At 40.7% G+C, this 13,066-nt stretch overlaps 1 protein-coding gene and 2 long non-coding RNA genes across 10 annotated transcripts in view; 2 read left to right on the top strand and 1 right to left on the bottom strand.

The window, feature by feature from the left end:
• The window catches only part of LOC138153720 (GON-4-like protein), a 79,225-nt gene that overhangs the window by 38,029 nt on the left and 28,130 nt on the right, over positions 1-13,066 (top strand). Inside the window, exon 2 of one of the 6 annotated variants that reach the window (XM_069078085.1) lies at positions 12,741-12,893. The exons of 4 other annotated variants lie outside the window; for them this stretch is intronic. The gene's annotated coding sequence lies outside the window, so the exon portion shown is untranslated. Of the gene's footprint in view, positions 1-12,715; positions 12,894-13,066 lie in introns of all 6 variants that reach the window. One more of the 6 variants, XM_069078083.1, reaches the window with a different exon arrangement.
• Positions 3,251-7,585, top strand: LOC138153726 (uncharacterized). The gene is made up of 2 exons (XR_011166438.1): positions 3,251-4,148; positions 5,364-7,585. It is a non-coding gene; the product is annotated as an uncharacterized lncRNA (long non-coding RNA).
• On the bottom strand, positions 4,183-9,752 carry LOC138153725 (uncharacterized). 3 transcript variants are annotated; one of them, XR_011166437.1, is made up of 3 exons: positions 9,207-9,749; positions 7,674-7,738; positions 4,183-5,800 (listed from the first exon to the last, which is right to left on the bottom strand). It is a non-coding gene; the product is annotated as an uncharacterized lncRNA (long non-coding RNA). The 3 variants fall into 3 exon arrangements; XR_011166435.1 differs by having other exon boundaries at positions 7,674-9,752; XR_011166436.1 differs by lacking the exon at positions 7,674-7,738 and having other exon boundaries at positions 9,207-9,752.

Here is a 13,066-nt window from a genome sequence, read left to right as displayed (position 1 = left end):
AGAGGGTACCGTAATGTAGCATGTAGCGCAGGGGATCACCTTCACTACAGTAGCAATCTCAATAGGGCTGATTTTCAGGGGAGGGCTTATTTTAGAGGAATCTTACACAGTAAGGGGAGGGCTTATTTTCGGGATAGGTCTTATCATCGGGGAAACATGGTAGGTGTTCCTTCTGAGGATGAATGTTGTAACCCATTTGGGCCTGCCTGCCCTTTGTGATACTTATTTTTGTCCTTCTAACTTTACCAACATCCTGAAGACTTTCTTTGATTTCCCTTAATACCAGTGGAGTTTACAGTCAGTTCTTCTCCTGGACAGGTGATTAGACCATATTTCTCTGTTGTACAAGTTTCTCTGATGACATCCTTTACTTAAGTTATTCTTCAGAATCTCATATAGTAGATATTTCTGGCTGCTCACATCCACAATACATCTCTCTCAGTCTCTTTAATAATAATTTGTAATTCTTTGTAGTCTGTTGTGTTCTATGTCTCATAGCCTTGACAGACCATACTTGAAACCTTTCCAGCATGGAAAGTCTTGAACTTTGCTGGCATGCCTTTAGAGAATCCAAGGTGCCAGGATCAGGCATTGGGGTAGGACTTTGTAGAGAAAACATTGTGTTCGGGAAATTGCAGGCTCAGTCTTATAAGTAATATTCCTGGAAGTTGGATGCTTATAATATGAACCCGAAGAAACTATTAGCTTGATAGTAATTGTTAGCAACTTTGTGTTTAGGAGCTAGAAATGGCTTGTTTTCATGCTTCTGGGAGTTGGTACTTAGTATATTTTGTGACAGGTTAGTGCATTATAGTAAATAGCCATTCTGTGACCATGAAGGGGAGTTGTCCTGAGCTGATAGGACAGTGCTTATGAGAACTCGGTGTTCCTTGATAACTTGGTTGTGACTTGTACTGTTAATACATGAATTTGCATTAAGACCAATGCAATTATCACTAAAAAAAAATGATATTTACACCTTAGGTGATGGACTGTTTATTGAAGCATTATTTGTTGCAACAAAATCTCTCTATCTTCAAGAAATTATATGATCCTTAGGACTGAATTGTAATGGGATTTGAACTGTTTATGTTTCAGGTGTTGTTGAAAGCCCTGGCCCTGCATCTAGTTTGGGGAAGGGGAATGGGATAGAACATGATGATTTTTGTTCTTTGAAGAGTTTTCACTGATCACTTTTTTCATCTACTGTATTTCCCAATATGTCTTTCTTCCCTTTTGCTTATCTCTTCTTTGGTACCAAGATCAGTCATTATAATTTTATAGCATTCATATTTGATTGTTTTGTTGTTATTTTATTTATATTGTTGTAGTTGTTGTGTTTTTGTTTTTCTGATTCTGTGTATTTCACTTTGCATCATATAATTTCATATAAATCTTGCCATGCATTTCTGGCTGTATTTATCATATTAATTATTTCCTATTGGTCAGTAATATTCCATTATATTATTAGTTATTCTCCAGTCATTGGGCATCTGTGCTATTTTCAGTTCTTTGTTGCCATAAAAGGTGCTGCTATAAATATTTTGGCAGATTTGGGACTTGGAAGATTATTTGTTATTTACCACCTTAGGGTATATGCCTCGCAGGGTGTGGACATTTCAGTCACTTTCTTAGCATAATACCAAATTACTTTCTGGAGGGTTTCTACAAATTCAGAGTTCTACTAATAACATTTTATTAATGTTGCCTGTCTTTTCAGTCTCTCCAACATTGATTGTTCCCATCTTTTCCGGGTTTCCAGGGTTGAGCTGAAACTGGTGATTTGTTTTGATTTGCATTTCCTTTATTATTAGTGATTTGAAGTGAATTAGTGATTTTAATATGACTTAATGATTTGCATCTAATTTGATAACTGTTCATGCCCTTTGACCACTAGGGCATGGCTTTTGGTCTTATATATTTCTTTTAGTTTCTTGACATTCATATTCCTGTCAGATATTTGATGTAAATATTTTTTTCCCCAGTTGATCACTTCCCTTCTTAGGGTAGTTGCATTAATTTTGTTCCTGTAAAATCTTTTCAGTTTCATGTAAATCAGTCTTCTAGTTATCTTTTGTGATCACCTCTGTCCTTTGTTTAATTAGGAATTTTTCCTCCTGTCAAAGCTATGAAAGGTACTCTAATTAATTAATTACAGTTAATGGGATTTAAGTTCTTCTCCTCCCCCCTCCCCGACCCCCCTCCCCCATTTAATGGGCCTCAGGTAGAGTCCATTAAGGGAAGCTTGCTTAGGGGAAGCTTGTTTGTGGGAAAGCTTTCATACCTTTTGCTAATTTCTAATTAGGCACAGAGTCATCAGGGTTGTGATGCCTTCTGGCTCTGAGAAGTGTATATATACTCTGAGTTGGTATTTTGCTTTGGGGGCTCACGAGAAGGATCTTGTGATTCTCTGGTTGAGATTCTGAGTGGTCTTACGTTCAGAGCTCCCTGACTTCTCAGAAGAAAAGGCTCTCTCGATCTAGGGATGTATGTAAAATGTATCGTTGATTTAGGCAGTCAGAGCCTTGTCTGTTGGTTTTTATTTCTGTGCTTGTATTTTCTCTGAAGTTCCGGTGCTGACTTTTCCCAGAACTAGTAAATGTAATTAAAAAGATTGTTGGCCCTTTAAACAGCTTTCTTCCCTAGTAAAGCAGATCTAAGAACCTGTGATAGCAGCCATCCTGGGTATGCCAGTGTGGCTGCCACTAGAGGTACCTCAGATTTTAGTCGTGTGGCGGTCTTCATATTTACCTGGAGAGGCTTAAAAGAACTGATGCTGAGTGAGAAGAGTAGAACCAGGAGGAATTTGTACACAATTACAGACACAACGTATGTGTGATGACCAACTTTGATAGACTGGACTCTTCTCAACAATGCAGGGATATAAGTCAATCCCAAAAGACGCATGATGGAGAGAAAAACGTGCATCCAGAGAAAGAACTAGAAAGAACTAAATTTATATCCAGGTGGAAGCAAAATACCTGATCTTTTTCGTTCTCTTATTTGATTTTATGTCCTCTTTACCATTTTTCATTCCAGCTGGTACAATCCATCTTTATAACCTGACCATTGTATAATGTGAAAGTATTTACAGATCCTATACTTGATTATAAGACGCCATGGGGGGGAGGGGAAGGAGGGGGACAAAATGTGAAATTCAAGGAATTGTGGAATTGAATCCTGTAAACTAAAAGGAAACAAACAAATTAATAAATTAAAATTTGAATTAAAAAAAATGGTTGGGTCCATTTTGAGCTTAAGGTAGTACATGGCATAGGATACTGGTTTAAATCTAATTCCAGACAGACTGCTTTGTAGTTTTCTCTGCAGTTGTCAGATAGGGAGTTCTTCCCTAGGTAATTTATGTTCTGTAAGCAGTGGCTAACTCCCTTAACCTAAGGGCCAGCCTTAGGTTGTATTCTCAGGAGGGATTGAAGAGACCAGAGGTGAGGGAGAGAAAACTTACAGTTTATTCTAAGAAGGAGGGACACATGGGAGATCTCTGAGAGAAAGAAAGTGGGCTCCTTGTATACATTTGAAGAGAGCACGATTCAGGCATGAATTCCTCATGCATGGGGAATGTGAACCAATGGAGGGGGTACGAACCAGCCATATCAGCTGCTGCTTGTCAAGCAACTGGTCTCGTGAGAGATGTCCTTGTGAGCCAGCAACTGGACTGTGGCCCTTCAGCACCTCCTCATCTCCCAGGGGCACGGGCACTGTGCAGGCACTGTGTGGCCTCTGAACCAAGAGGCCCCCAGGCAGTTCCTGATATCCTGTGAGACAAGAGGTTCTTGGAACTCACATTGGCCTGTCCAATTCCCCCTTTTTGTTTTTGGTTTTGGAGTATCAGCCTGAATCATTGCTAAGTTATAAAACATTTTAGCCAAAGCAGAGGAGGGTGGGCCACAAAACAATGCGCCCACCGCTATTTCATCCCCGAGGGCCACCGTGGCTTTGGTGAGATCCCTTGATATTTTATACACATTCTTAGCCAGGTCCTCCACAAATTGGGCCTGTAACAGTTGATTTTGTATAGTTGATACAAACATAAGAGAAATAGAGGATATAAGATTGTTCCATAACTGCCATCCCCTTCCAAAGTCCTGTCCAAGAGCGGCCCTTCTGGGGTACCCACATGGGTAGATGTAATGTAATACCAAGCAAAGGCAACTTCCCAGGTTCAAAATACCAGCATAGGTGCTCTCTATTTTATTCAGTAACAAACCCAGAACAGAGAAGATCAAAACATGACATCATTCAAAATACAGCATTTACTAAGTGTGATTAAATCATCTCCAAGGCCTACCCCACCCCAGGACTTTCCAATCATTCAATCAATTACAAAGTCTCTGTTCCAAATACTTCTCCACCCCTAGGCTATACCTTAATTAAGTCCACCACAAAGCCCCTCTTCTCAAATGGAGATTAGTTTCCAAACATAAGTAAAATACATTCATTTGCTCAACCATAGAACACAAAAAGGTCAAAAGTTCCCCACCCCTGGATCACAATTGAATCTACCCCAGAGTTACATCAAGTTTAAACACAGCACTTAATACCCAAATGGAGGTCTTTTCTTCATCTTGACACAAGGCAAGTTCTCAGCAATCTTAGTTCCTGGAGAGACAAGGCTTAGCAAGGCCATAAGATACATTGCCAGTCCCTTCATGAATTTATCCTCTGTCTGTAGAACAGTCCTAGAACCCCTGAACACATTAGCAAAGCCCTCTCCCAGGATTTCTGTAAACATACAACAAGAAAATCCTTCTTCAGGGCTTCTGAACCAACAGAAAGGCTCCCAGACCCCTGCAACAACAGCACTGTCCTTCACCAGTGGACAGTATTCATTCTGTCTGCCGGACAGTCTCCAGACCCCTGCAACAACAGTACTGTCCCTCACCAGTGGACAGTATTCACTCTCTGTCTGCAGGACAGTCTCAGGCCTTCTTAACCGAATGCCAGGTTCCAGGACTTCTTCAACAGGACAGTCTTTCACCAGTGGACAAATCTGGCAAAATAACATCAAAACAGACAGACAAAGTACCAGCAAAACAGCCATGTCTCCTCAGTCCTTGGCAGCTCAGGGGGGCAGGTCTCAAAAATCCAGGGCAATTCAAAGCGGCCACCAGCAATCTCTTAGTCTCTCCCTCTCCACGAGGTGCTGCTTCCAAAAAGAACTTCCGCCTCTCTCTTGTCTCTCCAAATCTACATCACCAGCTCCTCCCACTTCAGGACTTTCTTTTCACATCAACAAGCCCATCCCACAGGTGGGATTAACAAACTCTGGGTTTTAATACAATCAATTTGAAAACCAAGCCAATACAGGGGAATCTTTAATTGCCATTACTATCACAGTAGAGGAACAGAGTCATAACTGGTGTGGTTTGTCAGGTGCCAAGATTGAGTTCACTGTGCTTTGTCGTTGCAAGTCCTCCAGTGAGTGGCCCAAGTCTCTAGTAAAGAAGTGGGTTTACAAACTGGGCTTCCCCTGTATGCTGGGGAAGAGAGGAATTACAGGGTGTCCCCTGTATCCTAAACATTGTGTAAGCCCATTCCAGGTCAACGACCTCCTCCCCCCAAGCCCAGGTGTGGCTCCAACATCATTGGGCCATCTGTGTTGTTCCTCATGAGCAGGTGGCGAGATGGCAAGTGTGGTGAAGGCAGCAACCAGCAGCAATATCTCTTGGTGATTCATCTTTTGTGGTCTCTGCCATTGTCAGGATGGGTGCCTCCTCTTCCTCTTTTGAGTCACTGATAACTTAGATAGCTTTTGCAGGAACCCACTGGTGACCTCGACCTGTGGAAATACAAGCATACCCTCATCCCCAGGTTATTAGGGCATAGGGGCCCTCCCAATTACCAGCAGGTGTTCTCCACATAACCTTTCTTTGTTTTTCATTATTGTACCACTGTCCCATTTTGAATTTATGTTTTTGATTTCCCTCCGAGCTGTTTCATAGCTGGGGTCAAATCAGTTGCATCAAATTTTAGGTAATTTAATTGTCTTATACATCCATGTCCCCCTTTTTGTTTTTTGAGATAGTCTTTTATAGTACGATTGGCTTGTTTGACATTTAGTTGTAGTCGGGGGGAGAGGGGGAGAATATATGGATGTGTGGCCATGAACCATAGCATCAGTAAAAACATTTGGGCCATTGACAGGTTTTATTGATATCACCTTTAGTTCTATCCATGGCCAATTTGTTCTTAAGGAAAGTATTAGTAGGTTTCTCCTACACAACTTTCTCAAATTTAACTTGTCCTTGTGTAAAATCCAAATTATTAGAAATCTTTTTAATATTTTGCAACTTTCTTATCAAGTTAGGCTCATTATTTAGGAACTACATAACTAAAACAAGTTCCTTTCTCAGGCTGAATGACCTTGCCTCTAGAGATAGTTTCCTTGGCAGTTTTATAAAATAAGAATAACTGAGATGGACTTTAGGGAGGGGCTGGGGGGGTGATGCCCCTGCTTCATCAAATCTCATACATGCTGGAGGAATGGTTTGAATGAGAAGAATTAATCCGAATAAAGTTTTTTCACTAGTCTCCTCCTTTCTATATATAATAATCAATTTTAGGTTTTAGCATTTAAACAATAAAGTAATTTAGGTAGTGATTCCCATAAGTGATAGCCAAATTGTTTTAGTTGTAATCTCCTTTTAACTACAGGTAAAGATATAAATAAGTGGTTTCCTATATAGCATATATAAGCATTATAAAACGTTAAGTGACATAACTGTTTTTACACAAACTTTTTTTCTCTTTTAGTTCCAACAAAATTCAGATTAAAAGTTTGCTTACCTAACACCATTTTTGGCTTATAATGATCTCCACATGACATTATGACATCAATTTTATTTTCAAATCATCACTAGCAAAAATTAATGATAAAAATTTGGCTTATCAATTGCAGGTTTTTTTTTCCTCTCCACAAGGCTGCAGATCTTGATAGAGGATGTAGGGGTTTGAATTGGAGAAATCTACCAGCTTGCTTAAAGGTGTGGGCTTCAGGGTGCCTCAGGGCTGTTGCCAGTGGGGTCCTTGATAACTTTATTGTGTTTCCTCCCTTTTGCCAGATTAGGGGGGGTAGCTTAAATTCCCTATTAATCTTTAGCACTCTCTTTTAGCCTAATCTGGGATGAGTGGCTTTAATGAATTTTTGTAAAAATGTTTCTTTATCAGATCTTAGCATCAAGTTAGGAGTGGCACTAATTCACTTTTCACATTCCCTTAAATGACCAGAATAAGTTTAATTTGATTTTTAGTAGCATTCCAATACACAAAATTTTTTCTCTAATAGGTGAGGCAGGAAAGGGTGAAATGCTCATCTGTTTGCCTCTTTGATCTGAGGGAAAAAGTCCTTTATATCTCCTTGTCCCACCCAACTTGGCCAGAGTTGAGTTCGAGAAAGAGATCATTAAGCTTTAAAAACCTCTGTTCACATCTTTCATGTAAATAATTTATACCTATTCACGGAAAATTACATGGTCCAGCTGCATTTTAAATCTTACAGAATGACAAAAATTACTCTCACTCATTTCCACAAAGACAAAAACAAAACAGATACAGAAAATAACAATGAATCCAAAAGCTTACAAATAGTAGATCTGAAAAAATTAAACAGTTGCTGGCTCTCCAGATAGTACTGGAAGCCAGGTAAGACTTACTTGAAAATATTAGAGACAGCTGTATCACACTGAAGTGTTTCGAGCCTCCTTTGGTACTTTCCTTTCTGATGTTAAACATATCATTAACATATTCCGTAGAAAAAAGGCAGAAATGGTGAAATACTGGAATTCCTTTTTCCATAAATCTCTCACTCCTCTGTCTCTTGGCTGGTTCCCAGTTTTCTTTTACTATTATTTTTAACAGTCTTAGATAATATTTTCGGTCTCCACCTTCACTCCGCACCTGCTCCTGTCAGCCTTTTACCGAGACCGGGCTCACCTGCTTATTGTTTCTAGTCCCTCATCTACCACTTAGCTTGGTGACTCTTTTAGCCCTAAGACTGCTAAAGCTTTTCCCTAGAGGGCCTAGCCTGTATTTAGCCTAAAGGGAGAAATTTTATGTGCCAAATCAAAGAATGTTTTGATGTGTTTAAGCTGCATTGTCCTTGTTTCTGTCTGTTCTACATGCAAGGGGTATTCTAATAAGACTCCTTGAGCAATGGGGGCTGCCTTTATCTATGAATGCCTAACATGAATGTTAATTAAAGGTAGCATTGGAACATCATGAGCTCTCTGAGGGGGGAGCTTATAACAGTCTAAAGTCCGAATCTAGAAAAGTCAGATGGTGTGAGGTCGGCCACGCCCTCCTCCTCCAGCTCCTTGAATCTCCAGTGTCCCACAGCCTTTGAAAAGCCCTGGCTTCTTGAATTTGAAGCAGTTTCCTTTAGCCTTTCCTGTAGGTATCCATACAAAGGTGGACAACAGCTCAGCTTGATACACCTGTGAGCCCACTTTCTCACATCTTTGTATCATTTCTTCTATAGAAGTATCTTTCCTAAGCCCCAGCATAGCCGTCTTACAATCGGCATTGGCATTTTCCCTCAATAAAGTTTTTAGCATTTTCTCTGTACCCTCTACTTCACCCATAGCATGTGCCACTGCCTCCTGCATTCTGGCCACAAAATCTACAAAATCCTGATTGGCCTTTTGTCTTATTTGTGTGAAGTTCTCTCTCTCTGCCTTTGCAACCAGAATTCTGCTCCTAGCCTGACTGGCACACCGAGAAATATTCAAATAAGCTTCCTCAGCGAAACCCAGCTGCCGAATTGTCAGCGTGTGGGCCTGTGCAGGTCAGTCGTTGGAAGACAATTTGCATATTAGGCCCTGGAGCTAAGGGTGGCAGGCCGCCTTGTTCTGTAAATTCTGCTATCCAGAACACTGCTTGTCCCGGTGTCAGTATCTCCAGCGCCAGAGTTTTCCCTTCTCTGCTTTGCCCAGCATCGTGTATAGCTAAATTTGAGAGATTGGGATATATGGGTCTGTAGGTGGGAGGGGGCTGCCTAGGCCATTCTCCCTCTCTTTCTCCCGGAATGGATCCCTGCTTGAGCTGCCTTCGCTGGGAAGGGATGGACGGTTTGAAGGACCTCCCTCCTATTTTCTCCAAAGGCATCTCTTACAAGGTGGAATAAGGCCCCGAAAAGAACTCTCCCCTGGTCTTGCTATGCTTATTTTTTGTCCCATATTTGTACTCACTGTTCTCCAAGCCCTTTGCTGGTTCCAGTTACCGTACAACTTTGCTTGGGTATTTGTGCTGGAGCCCTGGAAGCACGGGTGTTTGTACCCCAAATATCTCAGGGCACACTGGCGTGATCCTGGGGTCCTTCTTCAGCCCCACCTGCCCTGCATTCGGGTTCCAGCTCTAAGTGGCCGCTAACTCCCCTAACCTAAGGGCAAGCCTTAGGTTGTATTCTCAGGAGGGATTGATTTCTTCGGGGAAGAAAGCTGGCTCCTTATATATTTTTAAAGAGAGCAGGATTGAGGCATGAATTCCTCATGCATGGGGAATGTGAACCAATGGAGGGGGGACGAACCAGCCGTGTCAGCTGCTGCTCATCAAGCGAGTGGTCTTGTGAGAGACTTCCTTGTGAGCCAGCAACTGGACTGTGGCCCTCAGCACCTCCTCATCTCCCAGGGGCATTGACACTGAGCGGCCTCTGAACCAAGAGGCCCCCAGGCAGTTACTGATTTCCTGTCAGAGGAGGTGCTTGGAACTCACATTGTCCTGTCCAATGTTCTTGGGGTTATTGGGCTCAGTTGTTTCTTATTCTTCCTAGTCTACTGTACTGTTTTAGTTGTCCATTTAAAAAATTATTACTAAATAGCTTTAATAAATTTTTTTTAGTATAATTTTAGTTCTGGAAGTGCTGTGTCCTTTTTGATCTTACTTTGTTTCCCCATTTTTTTCTATGAAACTCTAGATCTTTTCTTTCTCCAAATGAATTTTCTCATGATTTTGCCTAACTCTATTAAAGTATCCCTTTGGTAGTTTAATTCGTATAGGGTCTGCACCAGGGAGGTGGCAGTGTCAGGGGAGAAGGGAGCATATTTTAGAGGTGTCACAAAGGTGAAATTGACAGGCCTTGATAATAGTTTGGGTGTAAGAGAATGAGAGAGAAGTGTCAGGGGTGACCCCTAGGTTGTGAACCTGGGGAATAGGAGGATGGTGATAACCTCATTAGTAACAGAGAAGTTAGCAAGAGGGGAGGAAGATTTCGTTAAATTTTGGACATGCTAAGTTTAAATTGTCTTATGTTGGGACATCCAGTTCAAGATGAATTGGGAAGCAAGAAGTATTCTGACTCAGCCTCTGTGATCAATGAATTGGTGGGTCTGAGATATGGTACAACTGGTAATAGGTAGAAAGTTCTGGGATGCTGTGTCATCTAGGGGAAGCCGGGTCTTTCTGAGAGCTGGGTGATGGAAGGAACAGGAAAGGAGGAGGTCTGAAATGAGGGGAAGCTTGTTAATTATAGATCATTAGTCCCAGAGGAAGAGGTGGGTACCTGTGAAATGGGATGTTGTGGAGGATAGGGAAAGAAGGAAGGAGACAAACAAGCATTTATTAACCACTGTGCTGTGTGATTAAGGTTGTGGTGGGTGGGTAACGGAGAGAGGTAGCAGCCAGTCTGGGGTAAAGTAGGACTATGGTTTAGAGAATAAGGACATACATCTCTTGCACACCGGTCTCGTTGCCAGTTGTCTTGATTTTCAGCCTGCTGCTACACTTTGATGACTCTGGAAGAGAGAGTGAGGCTGATAACTTTTTACAACTCAGTCTTACTTAAATTCAGTTCATATGCATGTTAAGACAATTACCAATCATCCACTGTTTGACTCCAACATCGTGATGTCATTGGTCAGCTTCAAAAACAAAGGACAAAGAACAACGATGTACCTTATTATTACCAAACCCATGAAACTGTAAAGTTTCCTGTCTATATAAGCAGCTTTTAACCAAATGTTTTGGTAGCATCTGATATTTTTGGTTAAATGTGGCACCTGTACTTTACTTTTCAGGAATGTAAAAGTTTTCATCATCACCTTGAACCATATTTTTCTAGGGTTTTTTTTTTTTTTTACGATATAGGGTCTTAATCTTTTGGATTTATGTATCTCTTGGAGACCCTCCAGAAATATCAGGGTTGAAATCTTATTTTTTTTTTTTTTTTTGCTTTTTGGAGGGCAATTGGGGTTAAGCAACTTGCCCAACATTACAGGGCTAGTTTTTTTGTGTGGGTGTTAAGTGTCTCAGGTTGGAACCGAACTTGGGTCCTCCTGACTTCGGGCCTGGGCTTTACTCTTTGCACCACCTAGCCGCCCCCTCAGGGTTGAAATCTTGTTGCTGTTTGATAACTGTATATTCTGTCCAGGAATTTGGGACAGGATGTGAGAAAAGACTAAATACATTTATTGTTTCAGATGATAAATTCAGGAAGTATTGAAATTGTGATAGGACAAATTAGAGATTTGGGGAGGAAATTGCTTTGGAAATCTTTAGAATTTAAAAATGACTGGTGTATTTAATGTCTTCATCCTTGCATTGTGATACGAAGTTCAGAGTACAAGTTCCCAGTTAACTTGCCAGGATACTGTTTCATTAGCAGCATCCCTTGTGACATTTCTTTGGGGTTTCCTTGGTTCATTGCTTCTCAAAAACTAGTGAGCACTGTTCCCCTTCAGCTTACCCAACGTTGATAGACATTAAAGATTTTGTACTGTGCTTGCTAAAGGTTAAGGGTCTAATCTAGAGATGTATATCAGTTAGAATCTATTGAGATCCTGTTGAAGTCTTTAATATTGCTGTATCTGCCTTGTAGACTACTCTTAACCAGCATTTCTGATAATGATGACATTCCTTAAAACTAAGTTTAAATGTTTGGCTGTCACAAGAGAGGAAAACACAATGACTAAACAGTAGTTTAGGGCATAGATCAACTTGCCAAGTTGTCTCATTGGTATTTCCCTAAGATTATTAACTCATTCATTCTTTTTATTAATTTATAAATTAAAGGCCTGTTTTTTTTGTTTTGGATTTGTTAATGTCTTTGTAAATTCTATTCCTAATTTTATAATTCACACTTCAGAAATCACATTTTTTAGACTTATTTATGACTTTGGTTAACAGCAGCAGAGTTCAGTGTTGACCCAGCTAAGAGAATGAATAAGCTGTGAGTTCAGATTGTGACAGGAATTTAATTGATGAACTTACTCCTTTTTGTGCTTTATAAAAGTTCTTCACTGGATATTTTAATTTTTTTCATTTCTTATAGAATTAGAAGGTTTAGAGTATTTTGAAGTATCTCTGAACTGCTATTTCTCTGAATTGTTAACTATCATTATTATTTTCCTAGTGATGAGCCATTTCCATTTGAATTGTATAGCTGAATAATCCTAGAATGATATGTATTTTTTCCCTTCATTAAAGCACAGATTAAACTTATTTCTTCAAGATCAGTTTTAAATTATCAGTATTAAACTGTTTATACTAGGTGTTTCTGTTATTTTGAACATTTTGGTTGATACTAATAAATGATTCAACCTCCCAAATTAAAGAGAAGTAAAAACCAAGATCAGTGCTTTTAGATGATTTCATTGAAAAAATGAGAACATTTAGTTCTACTGTTTAATGCCCCCAAATTGACCAACTTTCTTCAAATGAACAAGTGAGAAATGAAGTGTTTCTTGTTATTATTGCCTCCCAGACTATCAGCCTTGTTTCCTACACAGCCTTGGCAGGCATCATTGAGGAGAACAACTCATTTGGAGCAGGGAGTGCTGCGGTCCACACTATCACCAGTACCCCCTGTCACTGATGGGACAGGCAAAGTAGACTCGCTGAAGCAGCAAAACACTCAGAGAGAAAGGAGGAGCATGTACCAAGTAAGTCAAATCACCTCCTCCTCATAGAACTCTGAGCCCAAGAGCCCCCCTGTCACTCATGCGACAGGCAAAGTAGACTCCCTGAGAGTGGGTAGAATGCCCCCCCCCCCCCGCACCAACCCCACCCCCATCCCCCCCCCCACCCCCCAACCACACAGAACAGCCACAGACGC

The sequence above is a fragment of the Petaurus breviceps genome, unplaced genomic scaffold (assembly GCF_028583685.1).
Source record: "Petaurus breviceps papuanus isolate PSGF00001 unplaced genomic scaffold, PetGlider_PUasm1.0 91023, whole genome shotgun sequence".
NCBI lineage: Eukaryota > Metazoa > Chordata > Mammalia > Diprotodontia > Petauridae > Petaurus > Petaurus breviceps.
This window is presented reverse-complemented; position numbering and strand designations above follow the sequence as displayed.